Consider the following 20,123-nt stretch of genomic DNA (forward strand, 5'->3'; position numbering starts at 1 on the left):
ACAGAATATTCCCACAGGCAATTGGGACCCCATACTGGTAAACATATGCTCCGCGGCATTACCAGAAAAATCGTTGCTTTTGTGGGAGCAATGATTTTGATCACGAAGAAAATGCCCAACGGCCCAATGGCAACAAATGAAAGATTGCTTAACTACTCAATATGAAATTGCAGAAAGGGTAGATACAAAAACGGTCAGAACTAAAAACGTTCAACACGACCTAAATCGAAGTTTCATTAGACCCCAAGCTAGTAACAACAACAATTTAAACAGAAGCCTTTTAAAAATCAATCGTTCACATCCGAACAATATAAAAAGCGTTTATGCGAACTGTGTAAAGGAGGGCACAAGCTGAAATGTTGCGAAAAGTTTAAAAAACTTAATAACAATGAAAGGAACAACTTTGTCAGATCAAAAAGACTCTGTACACAAACTACTTGTCCCACTCACACCATCTTAATAATTGCGAAAGCAAATTCAATTGTGTATATTGGCTCAAGAAGCATCAATGTCGCATTTCAATAACTTTCCTAGCACACCACAAAGTAGCGCTTTCTCAAAAAAAGCCACGGGTTTAGTTGCAACCGCAACTCTCGAAACACAAAATCCCGAAATTTGCCAAGAGACACAATGCTGTTTAAACTTATTAAAAACTCAAACGCTACACAACGAGAATCAAAGTAGGGTACTAATACCCACAGCAGTCATCTCCATCGAACACCGAGGAGAACTTTTCGAATTGCCCAATGAGCCCTAATAGACCAAGGATCACAACGATCATTTATAGCGTCTAGGGCACAAAATAAGCTAAAACTACCAGCAAAACAAGCCAATTATGAAATTACGGGAATGGGCGGAAGAGTAGTAAAAAACTCAAATAAAATCTGTCCCATTACTCTAATTTCCCCCCAAGCGGATAAGCGCATTGAAGCAGAAGCTATAGTCCTACCGCATCTTACGAATATGCTTCGATATCATATATGTAAATAGCAAGCATTAGCAAAAGGTAACACACCTAAAGCTAGCAGATCCTAACTGCAACACCCCCGCTCAAATAGATCTTCTATTTGGCAGCGACGTTATACCTCAAATTATACTAGAAAGTGTTGAACAAATTTCAAACACCCTTCTAGCTCAAAATACTATATTCGGTTGGATACTAAGTGGACTAGTGGCAGAACCAGTCACCACAACTGGTGGAAGAAATATCCAATGAATACCTTAATTCACAATTAAGGAAATTTTGGGAGTTAGAAGAACTCCCCCCATTTCAATGCCAAAAGATCAGTATTGTGAAGACGTTAACAAAGCCACAACTACAAGATCAGGAAATTGTCGGTATGTCGTATGACTTCTTAAACAACAATTTCCAGGAAACATCCGCCATAGGTTATCTCGCACCTCTGCACTAAAGTAGTTTCTAAGCATGGAAAAAAAAGAGCTCAAAAAAGATTATGATGGTGTCTTACAAGAATACCTCCATTTAAATCACATGGAGGAAGTAAGCCCACGAGAAAAAATCATTAAAGGCAAATAATACACATTATACTTTACACATCATGCAGTAGTGAAGGCAGACAAAAAAACAACAAAAGTTAGAGTTGTCTTCAATGCCTCAAGATTCACTAGCTCGGGGAATTCCCTAAATGATATTCCCACACTCCAACCAGATTTAATGCACCTCATATTAAATTGCCGTTTTTTATGGGAATGTCGAAAAAATGTATCGACAAATAATCGTATATAAAGATGATCAAGATTTTCAGCGAATTATATACCGAAAATCTCCTAATTTTCTATCACCCAAATATCTTAAAAAATATACCAAACGACAATTTGTTGGATAATAATTTCCTTATATTCGAAAAGGAAAGAACACCAAAAATACTGGACATGCAATGGAATGCGATATCGGACTAGTTCTCGTCCACGACAGAGCTCATATCCGCATTATCCGCCAAAACAAAGAAACAAATTTTATCCTCAATGGCAAAACTTTTCGACCCCGCAGGATGGCTTTCGCCAATTATGATACAAGCGAAAATCCTGATTCAAGAATTATGGCTAGACGGAACCGACTTGGACGAACAAGTGAAATCTCTTCGCTTAGAAAAGTGGTCCCAGTTTGCTAATAATCTGAAAGACATCTCGCAGATACGAATTCTACGGTGGGTAAGCTATTCCCCCGAATACAAAGTGGAACTACACGGCTTCTGCGACGCCTCTGAAAAGGCATATTGTGCCACTATCTACAAGTATGTGCGCACACAAAGCGACACCGCAACCACAAGCCGCCTACTAGCGGCAAAAAGAAAAGTCGCACCTCTAAAAATAAGTCTACCACGACTTGAACTCTGTGGCTCTCTGCTGCTGCTCTGACTTACAACGAACGCCACCCCATAATAATACCTGAGAAGTCTTCTTTTGCCACATTATTCCTGAATTACATCCATATATTAATGCTGCACCTCGAACAGCGCCTCATGCAACATATGGTAAGCCAAGAGTATTCTATTCGCCGTCTTAAGCCCCTTATCAAGAAGTGCATCTTCCTGTGCAAGATCTGCACTATGCATAAGCAGAAAATGCGAACGGAGATTATGTACTAATCTGACGACAGAGGCTTTTCTAGCAGCATTTGCTCGTTTCGTCGCTCGACGTGGCTTCCCATCCAAAATCATGAGCGATAATGGCAAAACATTCATAGCAGCCCAACAAGCCACAGAAAAACAGTTTGGCAATTTATACCTCCAAGCGCGGAATCAGATGTAAAGAGCTTCAAATCTCATTTCAAGGAGCTAGCTGGCGGCTAAAAATTTAATTATGAAGAATTAACAATATCATTAGCTAAAATCGAAAACGTTCTCAACTCAAGGTCACCTACGGAACTCTCGCAAGATCCCTCCGACTTCACAGCCCTAACTCCAGGACATTCAATCAATATATTTATATATATATATATATTAGGGCGGGTCGATTTAAAAATCGCTTATTGCCCTGTGAAAATCGTATTCTAGGGATCAAAATAACAAACTTTGCCGAAGGAACCATACCTCTAAAACGAATTTTGATGTCACCCAATTTGGGTCGAACTTTTGGGTAGGGGCAAATTTTGAAAAATCCCACTTTGATCCATTTAGAGTGCTCCAATCGAGTCCAAATGTATGACCGACTCCAAAGTTTAAGTGAGTTATAGAAAAGAAACTAAAAAAAAATATTATTTGAAGTCTTTTTTACTTTCAAGTCTGGGCAATTTCGCACGGCTCTCTAATGTCGTCGCCATAACAGCCTCTACATTTTCCGGTATAACCCGTTTGGAAACGCTAGCTAGCAATTGACATGTCGTTCCGTTCCTTGTATGTGTGATGGAATTTTTGGATCATTAAACGGTGGATCATCTTGATTTAAATATTCTTTCAATGTATCGTACGGAATGCTTCGCATGAATGGTGGTTCAAATATGATATTTACATCATTCAAATTGATCATTTCCGTATAACTTGTGCAATTAAAGTTTATATCTGGTTTTTTATAAACTCTAAGTTCCATTGGCTCGTCAACATCGGTTCGATAGCGTAGAATTTTCTTGATGGCACAGTCGCGCTTTTCTTTCCTATCATCAAACAACATTGATAACAAGATATTTTCCGAATGCGCATAATATGAATTATCTTTAATTACTTGATTGACAATTTTGCGTAAACGAGGTTCTAGAAATCGTGACCAACCAATGAACTTGAAAAATAATGCACTGCCGTACACGACAGAGCTGTAATACTTGATATTGAAGTACATTGGCACATAGCATTTAATTATAAATTCAACCAGAATTCTTAAATTTGCATCGGGGTTTTCCGTTGTCGCATATAATCGCAATAATCTAGTGGCCTTGGTGAGCCACCGAGAATGTACAATTTTCCCTGGTTTGATGTTAGCCAAATCCACCGGAACCACTAGAAATTGCATGGGCCATGTCGTATAAGTACTTCGAATCGGTGGAAATTCTTTTTTTTTCTGGAGCAGGGGGCATATTTTGCAACTCAATTTTCTGGAAGCCGTCCACCACCTAAAAATATATAATAATAAAATAATTAAAAATGGTTGACAATTATAATAAATGAGTGATAGCAATAACTTACCGGAAGAGTTTCACAAGTTTCGATTTGACGGCTCAGTTTCTTGGTCCAGTGCTGGTTGATTTATCCAAAGCTTCAAACAAATGCCGAAACGGAAGTTCGTTGAAGTGTAGAAGGCAAACAAACCAATGCAATGGTCTTTTTAACAGCAATTCGAATCGTCGTATAATTCCATCCTGTGGGCCAGTGTTTGTTGGCTCACCGTCAGTGCATATTCCAATTAATGTATCCAGTGATATATTTTTATCGTTGAAAAAACCGTTTCATTTGGTTGTTTTGTATTCAGCGGTTTCATGTTCCAGTCTTACGTAACCAATCAATTCAGAATTGGGTTCTCTCAAAATAACAAGATGAGGTTCTTTTACCATCCTAGTATGATACTTCTCATCAATTTTATCTATCGTTAAAGTATCATCTTTTCTGCCATCGAATGAAAACGCTAACAAATTGGTATCATCTAACCGTTTGCGAAGCACTTCTTGTCTGCATTTCTCTTTTTCTCTGCGAACTTTCGATTTATCCATGATGAGAGGTTTCCCATGCTTATCTTTAATTTTAAAATCTTGCAAAAGAGCGGTTCCCAATGCTGATGCTACTCTGTCAGTCACACCAAATCTGTCACATACCAAGGCAAAGTTAAAACAATCGTATCTCTCTGTGTATTGTGAACTTGTGCTTCTATCCATATCTTCTTGAACCGGTGGCGGTGCGTATGTTGAATCATCGGGATCTTGGTATGTTGGCACTGATGACATAGACGTTGCTCCTTGCTCTTCAGTTTCCATCATAAATGCATTCATTGTTAGTCTTCTCTGATTATGTTGATCGTGCATGAACTCTTTGAGGCGTTCGGGAACCCAGCCGCATGCACATGGAGCTGCCTTCAAATCTCATTTAGATGTTCCAATGTAAAAAATTGTTTCCAGAGATTTTACATACTCTGTAAATTGTTGGGTGTTGTTTCTTCTCTTGATTTGCTCTTGATACTTGTCAAGCAATTTATTCAATTTATTACATACACTTTTTTTCAGAATTATTTCCATACCAAGTTTTTCCCAAATTCCAATCAACGTATCTTCTACTTGAAAAGTGAATGATTTATGGGAAAACTTTTTTTGTTCTGTTTAGTTGGTAAATTAAGATCAGTCAAATCAGTAGACGCACCAAAAACAGTAACATCATGCTTGGGTATATGACTCATTGGGTTTTCGATAGTTCATATTTGTTATTACTTTAGTTCTCCTCACTTTCAGAGGTAATAAGAATGAAATGGTAATTTCAATTCTATTTTAAAATTTGCCCCTACCCAAAAGTTCGACCCAAATTGGGGGACATCAGAATTCGTTTCAGAGGTATGGTTCCTTCGGCAAAGTTTCTTATTTTGATCCCTTGAATATGAGTTTCATACAGCAATGGCCAATTTTTTTGCCTCCCCACAAATCGACCCGGCCTAATATATATATGTATATACATTTTATATTCAGTTTATTTGAGCGGTCGGTAAAAAGCATAGTTTGTGATTGAGTACAGAGATTGACTACGCGAATATGACCGTCGGAGCGGTATATATGTTTAAAAATAACACCCGAAACAACATAAATGGTCGATTAACATAACGACCCACTCATGCCGCATAAAAGGCTAGCCAGTGAAAAACGCTACTCCCTTCCTTCCTTTTCCTTCCTTATCCGCAAAATGTGTGCACAGTCAAAAACGTGGTAAAAACGCAGAAATCAGCCATCTTTGCTTTGTTTTCATTTGAACAATGTTGCCATTGCCCAATACGCATATATAGTTTTGAGCACATCTTTGTTTTCAATTACAATTTTTTTCAATATAAAATATCAAAACTGAAAACAAACTATTAAAAATAGTGTATATATTTATAAATAATAGCATTCGACTCTGATTTTGAGTTATTTTAACACATTGAGTGCCATGGCTACACGTTTTCGTGCGACAGGCATTGTCAGGCCTTAGGTATTGTCATGTGTTTTTGTTTGACGCTACAGGGTTTTTTTAAATGTATTTCTAGTATATAAAAACTCGGAGGTTCTTTTTAATTTTGAAAATTTATTGGAATTCATTCGATATTTCGGAAAAAAGTATAAAAAATATATTGAAAAATTAAAATTAGGATATGATAACTTCAATTACATTGATTTTTTACATTAATTTTTTAGATGTGTATATTTTGGAAAACAATCAATGCACAATTGGGGAGTGTTGGGGCATTGCGGACAGTACGTAGTTGTCCTTTTGATATTCTTTCTTGCTTCATTTCGCCTAATTTTCTGTTTGCTTCAGCGTAGCATAAAACACAAGCACGTCGGATGGTTTTATTATTTTCATCTACTCTTTTTGTGATAATATGTTTTGATTGCGATACAGGCTGCGGGGATGTGAGATCTAGTAGGCCCTTAGCAACGCGTTCACGGAATGTTCGTATATTAATGTTTTTATTCGTAGCTGCTTTATACCCAGTATAAGCATTTACCACGGAAAGTCCAAGTAAAAGTTCAATTCCCAGCTTTCGGTACCATTTTAACCCTTTGCGAAGAGTATTTGCGTATGAAGACATTTGGTCGGAAAGATCAATGCCTGATTTCCCCTTATTATATTCTAACGGGTGATTTTTTTGAGGTTAGGATTTTCATGCATTAGTATTTGACAGATCACGTGGGATTTCAGACATGGTGTCAAAGAGAAAGATGCTCAGTATGCTTTGACATTTCATCATGAATAGACTTACTAACGAGCAACGCTTGCAAATCATTGCATTTTATTACCAAAATCAGTGTTCGGTTCGAAATGTGTTTCGCGCTTTATTTTGTTCAGCGATGAGGCTCATTTCTGGTTGAATGGCTACGTAAATAAGCAAAATTGCCGAATTTGGGGTGAAGAGCAACCAGAAGCCGTTGAAGAACTGCCCATGCATCCCGAAAAATGCACTGTTTGGTGTGGTTTGTACGCTGGTGGAATCATTGGACCGTATTTTTTCAAAGATGCTGTTGGACGCAACGTTACGGTGAATGGCGATCGCTATCGTTCGATGCTAACAAACTTTTTGTTGCCAAAAATGGAAGAACTGAACTTGGTTGACATGTGGCTTCAACAAGATGGCGCTACATGCCACACAGCTCGCGATTCTATGGCCATTTTGAGGGAAAACTTCGGACAACAATTCATCTCAAGAAATGGACCCGTAAGTTGGCCACCAAGATCATGCGATTTAACGCCTTTAGACTATTTTTTGTGGGGCTACGTCAAGTCTAAAGTCTACAGAAATAAGCCAGCAACTATTCCAGCTTTGGAAGACAACATTTCCGAAGAAATTCGGGCTATTCCGGCCGAAATGCTCGAAAAAGTTGCCCAAAATTGGACTTTCCGAATGGACCACCTAAGACGCAGCCGCGGTCAACATTTAAATGAAATTATCTTTAAAAAGTAAATGTCATGAACCAATCTAACGTTTCAAATAAAGAACCGATGAGATTTTGCAAATTTTATGCGTTTTTTTTTTTTAAAAAGTTATCAAGCTCTTAAAAAATCACCCTTTACCACAGCCAGTGGCTTTTCTGTTACTCGTCTTTTACGTCTCGCTCTTTGACTAGTTGAAGGCTCTGCAGGATTACGTGCAACATCTGTTATGGATACCATTGTCGGGGCATGTTTCGTGGATAGCATTCTAACGTCGCGTTTATCTTTCCACTTTAGAACAACTATACCATAGGGATCTTCTCTAGCCACTACTTCGCCTTTCTTTATAGGAGCAACCATAACTTCTTTTGGGAAATGTTTCTTGTTGGCACGGAGTGTACCGACTACATGTGTTTTTTGATCTAGCATTGAACGAGCCAATTCATAGCTTGTGTAAAAGTTGTCTACATATAAAGTTCAATCCTGACCTTTCAAATCAATGATCAGATCCTCGCAAACAGTTTTAGCCAAACCGACTTTTCTCAATCCACTTGATGACTTTCCGGAGTGTATTTTCACTGACCAGGTGAATCCTTCGGTAGAGCAGAGCTTAAAAAGCTTTATACCATAAGGATGAGCTTTATTTGGTATATATTGTCGGAATAATAGTCTGCCTCGCCATGGAATAAGGGTCTCATCAATTACTATGTTTTCACCTGCTACGTAAATTCTTTGGTATCTCATTTGTAGCATGTCCAATAGTGGTTTTATTTTACCAAGCCTATCACCTGGTATAATTGAGTTATTGCCTGAGAAGTGCATGAAACTAAGCAATAGCTGAAAGCGATTGCGTGACATTACTTTCCCCGGAATTGAAAAGTTATAGAGCTTTTCTTTGGACCAATAGTCTTTTAAACACCCGACCTTCACCAAACCCATCCACAACATAAGGCCAAGAAACTTCTTCATTTCAAAAGAAAAAAAAAGAAATAGCAAAAAAATTGCGTCGCACATTTTCGTACGACATCGATTTTTACGATTGCAATTCCGTCGTGCAGTGCCATGTCGTAAGGAAACGTGCGACGAAAACAAAACCGTTATAAAATCCAAAATAAACCACAAAATCATCCGGGATTGGCGCAGAACTGAATATTTTCTACTTTTACACCAGTTTATAGCAAAAAATGTGCTTGGCACCCGGGGAAGGTTTTCGTCAAAACCCCTTGGCACTCAATGTGTTAAGAAAATTTCAAACAGATTGAATTATAAAAGTTGATAATTACTGCAGTATATTGATATTGGCAACCCTGCGTTGTGAGAGAGCAATCAGCTGCGACGTTTGCGGCGGCAAAAATCCAAATGTCGCGGATGTCTCACGTCATCCCCCGTCAAAGAGAGAAGGGAGTAGCGTTTTTCACTCTGCAGTTACATTGCGCGCCCATAAGATAGGTCGTGCCAGCTGACTCGGTCCACGATTCTGCGTTTTTCACTGGCTAGCCTATAACGTGGCAGCAATGTTCATATGCCCCATATGCAACAAAAGTCTAATTCAAATAACATTCTTCCATACAGATCAATATGGATGCAGACATGTCAACAGCCCCAACATCAACCACTCGTTCGGCTGTCAATGTGCCACGACAAACGTCTCCCCCAGTTGCAGCGCCCCAAACCAGCACACCAACGGCTCCTCGTATGTAGTGGAACGGTGGCATTGCCTTCAACACCCACACTAGTAGCAGACCCACAGCGCCTTCGATGCCCTATGGTCAGCACGGCCATTGTCTTAATTGCCTAACGCCTACCCACCACACCCAAGATTATACTCTGGCAACCTGTACCAGATTTGAATGCGGCAACCGCCATTAAGCCGGGATGCACGGTCCCGTCGAACAATAGGGCCATCATCATCCCGTATCTGGCCGCCACATAATGGGACGTCAGCACGACACCAGCAACAAAGACCGCGTCCGCGCCGCACTTCAGGCTTCAGCAGCGTTATAGCCACGCTCCAGCAACTGCAAAAAATTCTAGGCTGAAATATTCGCCAAGGGGGGACGGAATGGCAAAATGAGCCTTAGTCGCCTGCCCCAAACCACACCTACACACATCGCGAACACGCTACACTCACCACACTCACCTCGACATCACACCCACACAATCACATACACACCACACTCGATTACACAGAGCGGGATACCAGCTAACAAAAGGGACAAAAGGCACAGCAGTTCAGTTTGAATTAACTATCGAACACGTATATCGTCAATTTCGATCGCCGTCCTGCTACGCCTCCTTCGTGATTAAAGCATTTGTGTGTCCGCATAAAGCTTGTGAACCATTTTTTTCAAATCTGAAGTACACATATATCTTTACTTAGTGATTAAAGCATTTGTCGTTGGCTAAATGAGATAAGCCGAACAAACTTTTCATTCACATTCACATTCAGCTTGTTGACGGTGTTTACTCACTAAGCTCTATAGAATCTTATACGCGATGATGAGGAGGCTAATCCAACGGTAGTTGGCGCAGATTGTAGGGACCTCCTTTTTGTAGATTGGGCGGGGCACAGTTAAATTTCAATCGTTGGTTATGTTTTCGTCCGAGCACACTCTACAAAAATGCTGATGTTTTCTGACGGGTAATTGCTATTCGGACTTCTTCATGGTCGGATAGTGCAATGTTGGTTCCATCATCATCGATCTGGGAATCGGTTGCGCCTTCTCCTGGTGTTATACTTTCAATGCCATTCAGCAGGTTGGAGAAGTGTTCCCTCCATAATTTCAGTATGCTCTGGACATCAGTCACTAAATCGCCTCTGGGGGTTCTACAAGGGGAGATCCGCTCTTGAAACCTTCTGTTAGTCGACGCATTTTCTCGTATAATTTTCGGTAATACCTCTGTCGGCCAGCTTGTCAAGCTTTTCATACTCATGCATTTCGGCCTTTTTCTTCGTTTGCCTGCAAACGCGTCTCGGTGTCTATCCCATCCCGCACGTTTTGTAGTCGATTGTAATGTTGCGATGTAGGTAGTCTGTTTTCTCTCTACTGCGACACGGCACTCCTCTTCGTACCAGCTGTTTCCATAAGTGCGCTCCAAGCGCTCTCGGCGACGGAGTCTCTCTCCCACCATGAATCCTTTTCCGAATTTGCGCTCGTTATATGGCCACTGTAGCAAATGCCACAATGACCTATTCGCCTCACTCCTTGTCCCGTTCACCGCATTTCTTGGACGGTGGTGATGTCAGCCTTCACTCTTATGAGAACATCAACCATCTGGGCAGCGGCACCTTCCCAATTAAGGGACTGGGCATTCCAGGTACATGCCCTCAAATCGTAAACCTTAACTCGTTTGCCATGGTCGTCATCAAAAGGGGGTATCTCATCCGAGGCTGTTGGTGGTTCTTCATTGTGAAGTCGTGAGCTGATTGGTTGCGAAATATCATTTATTTCCTTAAGAGGTTTGTATTCTTTTTTTCTTTCGAGAAAGGCAATAACGTTTTCAAAATATGCTTTATTTTCTAAAGTAGTTATCGAGGTTCATGAGTATATACAGGCGTTCAGATTCCTGAACAATTCTTAACGGCCACAATTGTAAATAAGATTTTTTTGCAAATCTGTATAGAAACAGATATCATGTTACAAATATTTATGTTCATTATCTCCAGCACTTACGCATCTAGTTTCAAACGTAGATATGTAGTTACAAATACACCTTTCTATCAACAGTGTAATAATTGTTTATTTCGGGTATATTTAGGGGTTTCACATAGTCTCATAAATTTATAAGTTAAAACTAACCGAAAACATAGCGTTCAGAGTTGTATTTGAGTCGATGCTTTATGACACGTTGTGAGTACCCCAATTGATTAACGACTGCAGTATTTAATGTATGGAATGTAAAGGATCGCCTATGGTCATAAAATAATAAAAGATAAGAAGTAGTTGTGTATGCAGTTGGGAACATTTATTTTTAAGATACGTGTATGTCGGGGATTTCGGTCGTAGACGATTCCATATTGTTGTATCACTTTTCACTTTAATATAACACGAAAACTTCACTTTTTAGTTTTATTTTAACAGCAAGTTCTGATCCTATCAAAATCATGTTTACAAAAATCATGTTACAATTGATTCTGTAAGGACATAGCACCTAATTACATATATCCGCACCCCTTCATTGCTCTAAAAGTAGCTAACGGTTTCTGCCTCTCTTCACTCTCATGCGTTTTGTGGGCCATATAAAATTTTAAATTTAAAAAGTCAATAAAAAAACGACTTGATATTTTTCACATTTATGTAAAAGGTTGTACTATGAAATTTATTTGTGGAAAACAATTTCGGACAAATGGCCAGCACGGCTGAGTTCACAGTAGCTTATCCGATCCACCTACTTTTGGAGTACTTTCTCGATGGTTTCAGACCTTATGGCAGCTACAGCAGCTTGAATCTCTTACTTTAGATCTTGAATTGTTTCTGGATGGTTGGCGTAAATCGCAGCTTCTGGGAGGTCAATGCACATCACCTATTTTGCTGATTATGCGATTTTCGAAGATAGGGCGTAAAAGATTGAGTGTAGCGTTTGCTGTATGGCACGTAGCGTTGCCACAACGCTGCTCAGACCCGTAGATCGACGCGATGGTGGCCGCCGCAATGATGTTGCGCTCCGCTGGGGTGCGGCACGAGCTGCGGGTTGGAATCGGGGTATGCGGCCGCGATGGTGGGGTGGCCGGCTCACTTCGCGTGACGAGCTGCTGTGTAGCAGCGTGTGATGCACATTTGGCACAGCCCACGTGACTCACACTCTGTAGTCGCATGAGTGTGTGACAGGCAGTTGAGGCAATGCCCGTGGGCCTGAGCCACTTGCTGCCGTTGCAAAGGCCGCATACCCCTAAATATTCCACAATGGAGGAGACGATGAGGGCGTCGGCAGATGGGACACCTTATCCGACGGGTCTCCGAAATCCTCGATGTAGTCGATGGTGGTCGGGTGCCACCACGAGGTGCGGGTGTAAGTACCGCTGCGGGCGCGGTTGCCGGTACAGGTGCCGGCGTTGTTGCCGGTGCAGTTGCCGGCGTTGTTGCCGGTGTAGTTGCCGGCGTTGTTGCAGCCACAGTTCGGTGCGCTGGTGTAGGCCCGGTGCGTGGCGTATTGATAGCCCGAGCGGTTGACGGGGTTGCGACTGATGTGTCTACATCCATGGTGATCTATGGTAAAGCAGATGGTTAGTTATACATATCTGTCATATAAGTTGATATGGGCAATCATGCCACGATATGTAGCATGATCGGATCGTCGTATTAATCGACCATTTTTTGTGAGGTTTCCTTGTTGGTTTTGACGGTTTATTATTTTTTAGCGGTTTATTATTTTTATCTCGTTTTAGCGTAAAATTTAGTGATTTTATTATATCGCGACAGTATCGGTTTGGTTATTTCGATTTTCGGATTCGCGGTCGTCGGTGGTTGGTAAAAAGCACAGCTTTACGAGCGGTCTGGTTAGTGTTCCGTTTTGCGTACGGAGATCCACGACGCGTATGTTACCGTCGGAGTCATAATGTAGCTTTTCTATGCAGCCTAGCCGCCACTTGGTAGGGGGTAGACAATCATCATGAATGAGTACACAGTCTCCAAGTTTAGGTGCCTGTTCAGGAGTCTTCCAGCGGTATCTTTTGTGGAGATCCTTTATATATTCGTCCTTCCATCGGCGGCTGAAATCATGATGGAGAATTTTAATTCGTTCCCATCAATTTAATAGAGATAGCGACTCCACGCCTGGCTCAGGAATGGCCAGGATGGGTGCTCCTTTTAGAAAATGCCCTGGAGTTAAGGCGGTGAAATCTGAGGGGTCTTGCGATAGTACTGTAAGTGGCCGTGAATTGAGAACGGCTTCAATTCGATTTAATAGCGTCGTGAACTTTTCGTAATTGAATTTATAGTTTCCAGCTACCCGTTTGAAATGGGATTTGAAGCTTTTTACAGCGGATTCCCATAAACCGCCCATATGAGGAGCGCTTGGGGGTATAAATTGCCAGTTGATACCTTGAGGGGCGTACTTTTGTACGATGTCGGGTGACACTTGTTTTAGGAAATCCACAAATTGCTTTTCTGTGGCTCGTTGAGCTCCAATGAACGTTTTGCCATTATCGCTCATGATCTTTGATGGGTAGCCTCCGTCGTCAGATTACTACACAGCTCAAGGTGTACTGCCTTTGTCGTGAAACATACAAAGACAGCCACATAGCCTTTCATGAGAGTGGGAGACCTTAACATGGACGCCTTTACCTGGAAAGGCCCAGCAAAATCAACACCTGTTGTGGTGAAAGGCAATTGCAGCGTTCCGGTGGAAGTGCTGCCATAATCTGCGTTCGCATCTTCTGCTTGTGCATAGTGCAAATCTTGCACGTGAAGATGCACTTCTTGATTTGTGGCTTAAGACGGGGGATATAATACTCCTGGCGTACCATCTGTTGCATGAGACGATGTTCGGCGTGTAGCATTAAGGTGTGGATGTAGTGGAGGAATAATGTGGCAAATGGTGACCTCTCTGGAATTATTATGGGGTGGCGCTCATTGTATATTAGGCTCGAATTTTATCAATCGGCTTCGATTCTCTTAGTACTGATATATCGCGGCTGAAGTAGCGCGCTTGTGTGTATGCTATTAGTGCGACCTTTGCCTTTTGTAACTCTGAATTTGTTGTTGCAACTAAACCTGTTGCTCGTTTTACGTTTGCATTGTTCGGGGGTGAGCTGGAAAAATTTGTTATATGTAACATTGAATGATGTCTTTTATGGCAGCAAACGTAATTAAATTTGCTTTCGCAATCTTTAAGCGTATGCGCATGTGACAGACAGTTGGTACATAATTTTTTCGTTCTTACGAGATTGTTTCGATCGCTGGCATTCTTTTTTTTGAATTTTTCGCATAATTTTAGTTTGTGACCTCCTCTACAAAGTTCGCATGACGGTTGCTTATATTGTTCGGATGTGAACGATTGATTTTTAAAAAAGCTTCTATTTAAATTATTGCGGCTACTTGCTTGGGGTCTATTGAAGCTTCTATTAAGGTCGTTTTGAACGTTTTTCGTTCTAACTAGTTTTTTATCGACCCTTTCTGCAATTTCGTATTGGGTAGTGAGAAATTCTTTCATCTGCTGCCACGTTGGGCACTTTCTTCGCGATGAGAGCGATTGCTCCCACAAAAGTAACGATTTTTCTGGTAATGCAGCTGTGCATATGTTTACCAGAATGGGGTCCCAATTATCTAAGGGAATATTCTGTGTCGATAAAACCGACAAGCAATTTGAAACAGTGGATTGAAGCTTTATGAACTCTTCACTTGTTTCTTTCTGAATTTTTGGTAAATTCATTAATATCGTCACCTGTTTGTCGACCAATATTCTCTCGTTTTCATAACGTGCTTTTAGAGCTTCCCAAGCAAAATTAAAATTTTCGTCATTGAGAGCGAACTGTTTCACTATTACGCCTACCTGACCTTTGGTTTTGTATCTGAGGTGATACAATTTCTGCGCTTGTGATAATTTAGGATAGCCACCATGAAATATATCTGTATCGCATATTGGCACTTTGAGGTGAATGCCTGAACTTGTCTCTTGGGCTTGTCTTTGTGGCAGCTCTAATCTCGGTTGTGGAGTAGGTGCAATTGCTCTTAATAGCTTTAGTTGAACAGAAATCACTGCCTTTGTGTCTTCGAACTGGTCTAGGCAGTGTTCATATTTGGTATAAGCCGAGGATTTAAAATTTTCCGGTAGATCTGAATCATTAGATTCTACGATTGCGTCATATGCCGCTTGGAGACGTGTCCAAAAATTGTCTAAATTGTCTTTTTTGATTTCTAAGACCGATTCGGAATTGTCTTGAATCGGTGAAGATGAAAATCGAGTGCAGTATCGTATCCAACTGACACTCTCAGCAATGAGTTTTGTATAAGAAATGTCTTTACCCCTTTTTAGTTTTGTAGCACCTTGCTTTGAGCGTGTAGCTTCAGCCGGTGTACACGGACTTTTTTCGTCTGAAATCATTTTTGGAACTTTTAGCAACTGAGTTGTTTTAGATTTCTTTGAGTCTGAGCTCATTTAAAAGATGTATAGAATGAATCAAAACATCTTAGTGAAAACTAGACTAGTAGATGTTTAGAAAAGGTATATGAAGTATACTAGTATATAGTATATAAAATGTTGAATAGAAGACTCTTTTGTATGTAAGAGTTTCAAAAAATCTAAAACCAATGGCTTTTTGATAAACCGAGATTTCAAAATATTTTAGTATATGTATATGTATTTATGTGATTATACGAGAACTCTTTTAAGTAAATAAGAGTTTGGACCGAAACTGATATAAAGATAAAGCTCACTGCACTTTGTACATATGCATCTACTCGTATGTACCTATGTATTACGCTTTTCGTTTTTTACACAATCCTGCTTGTTTTTGTTGGTCAAAAATCAAGGGGTATTGCGGGAATACGCCAATGTGGACTTTGAATATATTTTATACGCAATCCTGCTTGGTTTTGTTAGTCAAAATCCAAGGGGTATCGCGGAACATATGCCAATGTGGACTTTGAAGCAATAAGCGTATTTACAAGTTAGCACAGGTAACCAAACATCCGGCAAAAATATCACTTGCACCGAATTCGCTGACGGCGCGTCTGCAACTTTATAAGAACTCAATACCGCATTAAGTATGCATCGGGCCATTATGCTGATCGAACGCTTTTAGCCTTGCGCGTGACAACAACAAACAAAGTGTAAGCAATTAAGAAGTCACGCGGCCAATAACGTGCAGCAACTAAAGTTAGGGCAAAGTAGTGTAGGTATTTAGATGCTAACGTCGCTCGTATGTAATTCAGTTATTTCAACTCTTCCGCTGAGGCCGGCTGCCCTTGGTATTACCAAGGGAAATAAAATTTTTAAAACAAATTCAAAGAGAAATTATTTACTTACATATGTGATAGTACACTTTTGTACAAATATTTAATTATAGAAAAGTTAGTTATAAAAACCTTTTTTGTTATATAATTTGTACCCAATGTCGATTGGGTATTTGTTCCAGTACATATTGACTCTATTTATATGTGCCCGTATGTGCGTGTATATATATATATGTATATATGTTTGTACGAAAAACACCGAAAAGAGAATTAACCGACCGCAGGTAATTTTCTCACGTTCACTCGTTTTTCTATATATATTCTTATGTATATTGCGCCGCATATACTTATACATGTATGTATATGTATATACATTAAGGTGTGTAATTCTGAGGCAACCTTTTTTTTATACACTGAACAGGGTATATTAACTTTGTCACGATGTTTGTAACACCCAGAAGGAAGCGTCGGAGACCCTATAAAGTATACATATAAATGATCAGTATGTTGAGCTGAGTCGATTTAGCCATGTCCGTCTGTCTGTCTGTATATATACGTACTAGTCCCTCAGTTTTTATGATATCCTTTTGAAATTTTGCAAACGTCATTTTCTCTTCAAGAAACTGCTCATTTGTCGGAACGGCCGATATCGGACCACTATAACATATAGCTGCCATATAAACTGAACGATCGGAATCAAGTTCTTATATGGAAAACTTTCACATTTGACAATGTATCTTCACCAAATTTGGTGAAGATTATTTTCTAGGGCAAAAATGTAATCTCCGAGAAAATTGTTCAGATCGGTTAACTATAGCATATAGCTACCATACAAACTGAGCGATCGGAATAAAGTTCTTGTATGGAAAACTTTCACATTTGACGAGATATATTCACGAAATTTGGTATAGATTCTTTTTTAAGCCAACAATGTAATCTCCGAAGAAATTGTTCAGATCGGATTGCTATAGCATATAGCTTTCATACAAACTGAACACATAGTTACTAACAAAAATGCACCTGTGAAGGGTATTTAGCTTCGGTGCAACCGAAGTTAACGTTTTTTCTTGTTTTCAACTGAAAAACAGGCTCAAAACTTTAGAAAATGTGTAAAAAAAGTCACTCAAAAGATGAGCTCTTAGTATTAATATTAAGAGGTGGCTATTTCAAATTTTCTGTTTTCCATATAACTTACATGGAAAAAAAATCATGTTTTTTTGTGGTGGTTACTGTGCGGAGGTTTTAATGTGCACGCGACGGCGGCCAGTAGGGATGGTAAACTCGATTCCGATTCTACTTGAGAATCGAGTTTTCTCGTTAAATAATCGATTTTTAAAAATCGATTTTCAGTAGTCGTAGTGGATTAAGAACCGGTTCTTGACATTCGAAAAACTATGTACATATGTATGTCACCACCACCGTTGTCCTTCTACAATGTTTAATACCCTTTCACTTTTTTTTGTTTAACTGTGTCACTTCACCACCATTATCTTTTGACAACTTTTAGTAAAATTTTTTGTTTGTTAACTGTGTCACGTCACCACTTGTTTTTTTTTATTAACTGTGTCACGTCACCACTTTGTTTTATAATTTGGTTAACGCGTTACCGTCACCGAATTTTTTTTTTTGTCTTTTATAATTTGGTTGTCGCGTACCGTCACCGATTTATTTTTTGTTTTTTAAAGATTTTATGTTTTTTCACAAGTGCCGTCCGATCCGGCTCGAAGGACCATAGAAAACTTAATTATCAAAAATTCGCGGCAACTTAACCTTTGTTTCGGCGACGACTCTAGTATCGAATTTGAAAAGCGGGAAGAATTAGCTTGTAGCTGACGGAACCGTATATGCGCGCGGATCGTAATAGAAAGAGAGGCTGGCGCCGTCCGCCAATCCCTTTTGTCCCTATCCAATAAATTAGCCACTTCTTCACCTGTTGGTAATAGGCCTAAAGGTCTAACTTCTCTACCGATTAGCATTTCTAATGGGCTGACCCCGTGTCGATTGACCGTACAATTCATTGCCAACTGTACTTCGGTTAAGGCATTTGGCCACAATCTCTCCATTTAACGACTTTAATAGAACATTCAGTGTCAATGTTTAAGGTGTGATAAAAATAAACAAATTACGTACTCCTTTAAGTAATTTAAATAAAGTAAAGTAAATTTTCTATCACTTCATTATTTTTTTAGCTTAGCTTAACGTAGCTACCTTAGGATCACGTTATTTAGATACTAGCCAATTATCATTTATCTCAGTGAATTCGACCCGTTTTTCAACTTTTTTTTCACACTCTTCTCTTCTTTAATCAGAGGATTCCTTGATAAAAAACCAACGTGTGCCATTTATCTTTTGGTTATGCTTTTATCAACTGCTGGGTATCACAACCCATACGAACGCAAGCCAATAAATAAGCTCATACTACCACACATACACACTCACACCGCATAATAGTCTGACGCACATTTAAGGAATAGGAAAGACCCTTGTTGCACTATTATTACTGTTCCACCTCCCTTCACTATCTATTTGCGCCCTACGCCCACTTCCTCTTTCGATTATATAATAATTTTGGTCCCTTCTCATTTTCCATGCACTTAATTCTGATATATTACAATCTCGTTTTCACTTTGTATTTCGCTTTACATTTTTAACTCTATACTGGATTAGAATTAACATTCAAATTGAGGTAAATCAATTTCGAAATTATCAACCAACCAAAACTTTTACTAACACTAGTGTGCATTTCGTGTATTGAAAAACACTAACAATCAGTTTCCTTCATGAATGAACATTCTGCTCCAGAGTTAAATCAAAATGGAACAGACTTACCTGATCAGTTTACCACCACATTTGGCGAAACAAAAGTGCAAATATCTACATGCATCTTATAGCTCTTCTCCCTCTCGATGGTCCGGATTTAAGGACCTGAAGTAGCGCAATGTCCCATAATATATTGGACTGATCTTTCACTCCAGAGTTGCTGCTCCCTTTGTGAATATTTCCTCTTGAGTTCTTTCCCCTTTCCAATCGACTACGGAATTCGGCAATTTTATGGCCAATCTTTCTGCATTGGTGACATTTCATCAGGAATTTAGCGGTGTGTCAACGCTACCACAACTGCGACTTCCTCCAAGTCTTTGGTTTTCCATTTGGTTATGTTTGCGAAACATAATTGCAATAACCATTTTATGTGCTGCCGTCAAGCGCATTGCACAACACTATCCCAAGTGCGCCGCCTTCGAGGGTATTTTCATCAAAAATCGGGTCCACCGTTGTACACCTTGCAGAGGCATCCGCTCCAGCACAATCGGGATCGAATTTTGTCAAAGCAACGTGGACAGGCCTTGCGTCTGGTACGGGTGTTGGTATCTACATGAACTTCATTATGTCCATTAGATTACTATGTTACTATGCTTATTTGCGCGTTTACATTCTATAGTACCATAACATATGTATATTGGCGTCGCCTATTTCAAATAACGCTCTGCCACGTACAGTCACCCACAAAATATTAGCACTCCGACATGTACATACTGTATGTACAGTAGATTAGTATTAAGATATTTTTATGTGCTCTGCATGTGGTGCATACATGAATTAGGATAAGAAAATCTATAAATAAAGGAGCTCTGAGCAACCAGAGCTGAGTACTATTTTATACGTAAACTTAAAC

The 20,123-nt window shown here is 39.7% G+C and overlaps 1 protein-coding gene and 1 pseudogene across 4 annotated transcripts in view; both read right to left on the reverse strand.

Moving 5' to 3' along the window:
- Positions 1–20,123, reverse strand: part of LOC105224248 (synaptotagmin-7) — a 566,903-nt gene that overhangs the window by 160,231 nt on the left and 386,549 nt on the right. The window lies entirely within an intron of this gene.
- Positions 4,145–7,031, reverse strand: LOC125779429 (uncharacterized; annotated as a pseudogene).

This window comes from Bactrocera dorsalis, chromosome 6 (genome assembly GCF_023373825.1).
Source record: "Bactrocera dorsalis isolate Fly_Bdor chromosome 6, ASM2337382v1, whole genome shotgun sequence".
Lineage (NCBI taxonomy): Eukaryota > Metazoa > Arthropoda > Insecta > Diptera > Tephritidae > Bactrocera > Bactrocera dorsalis.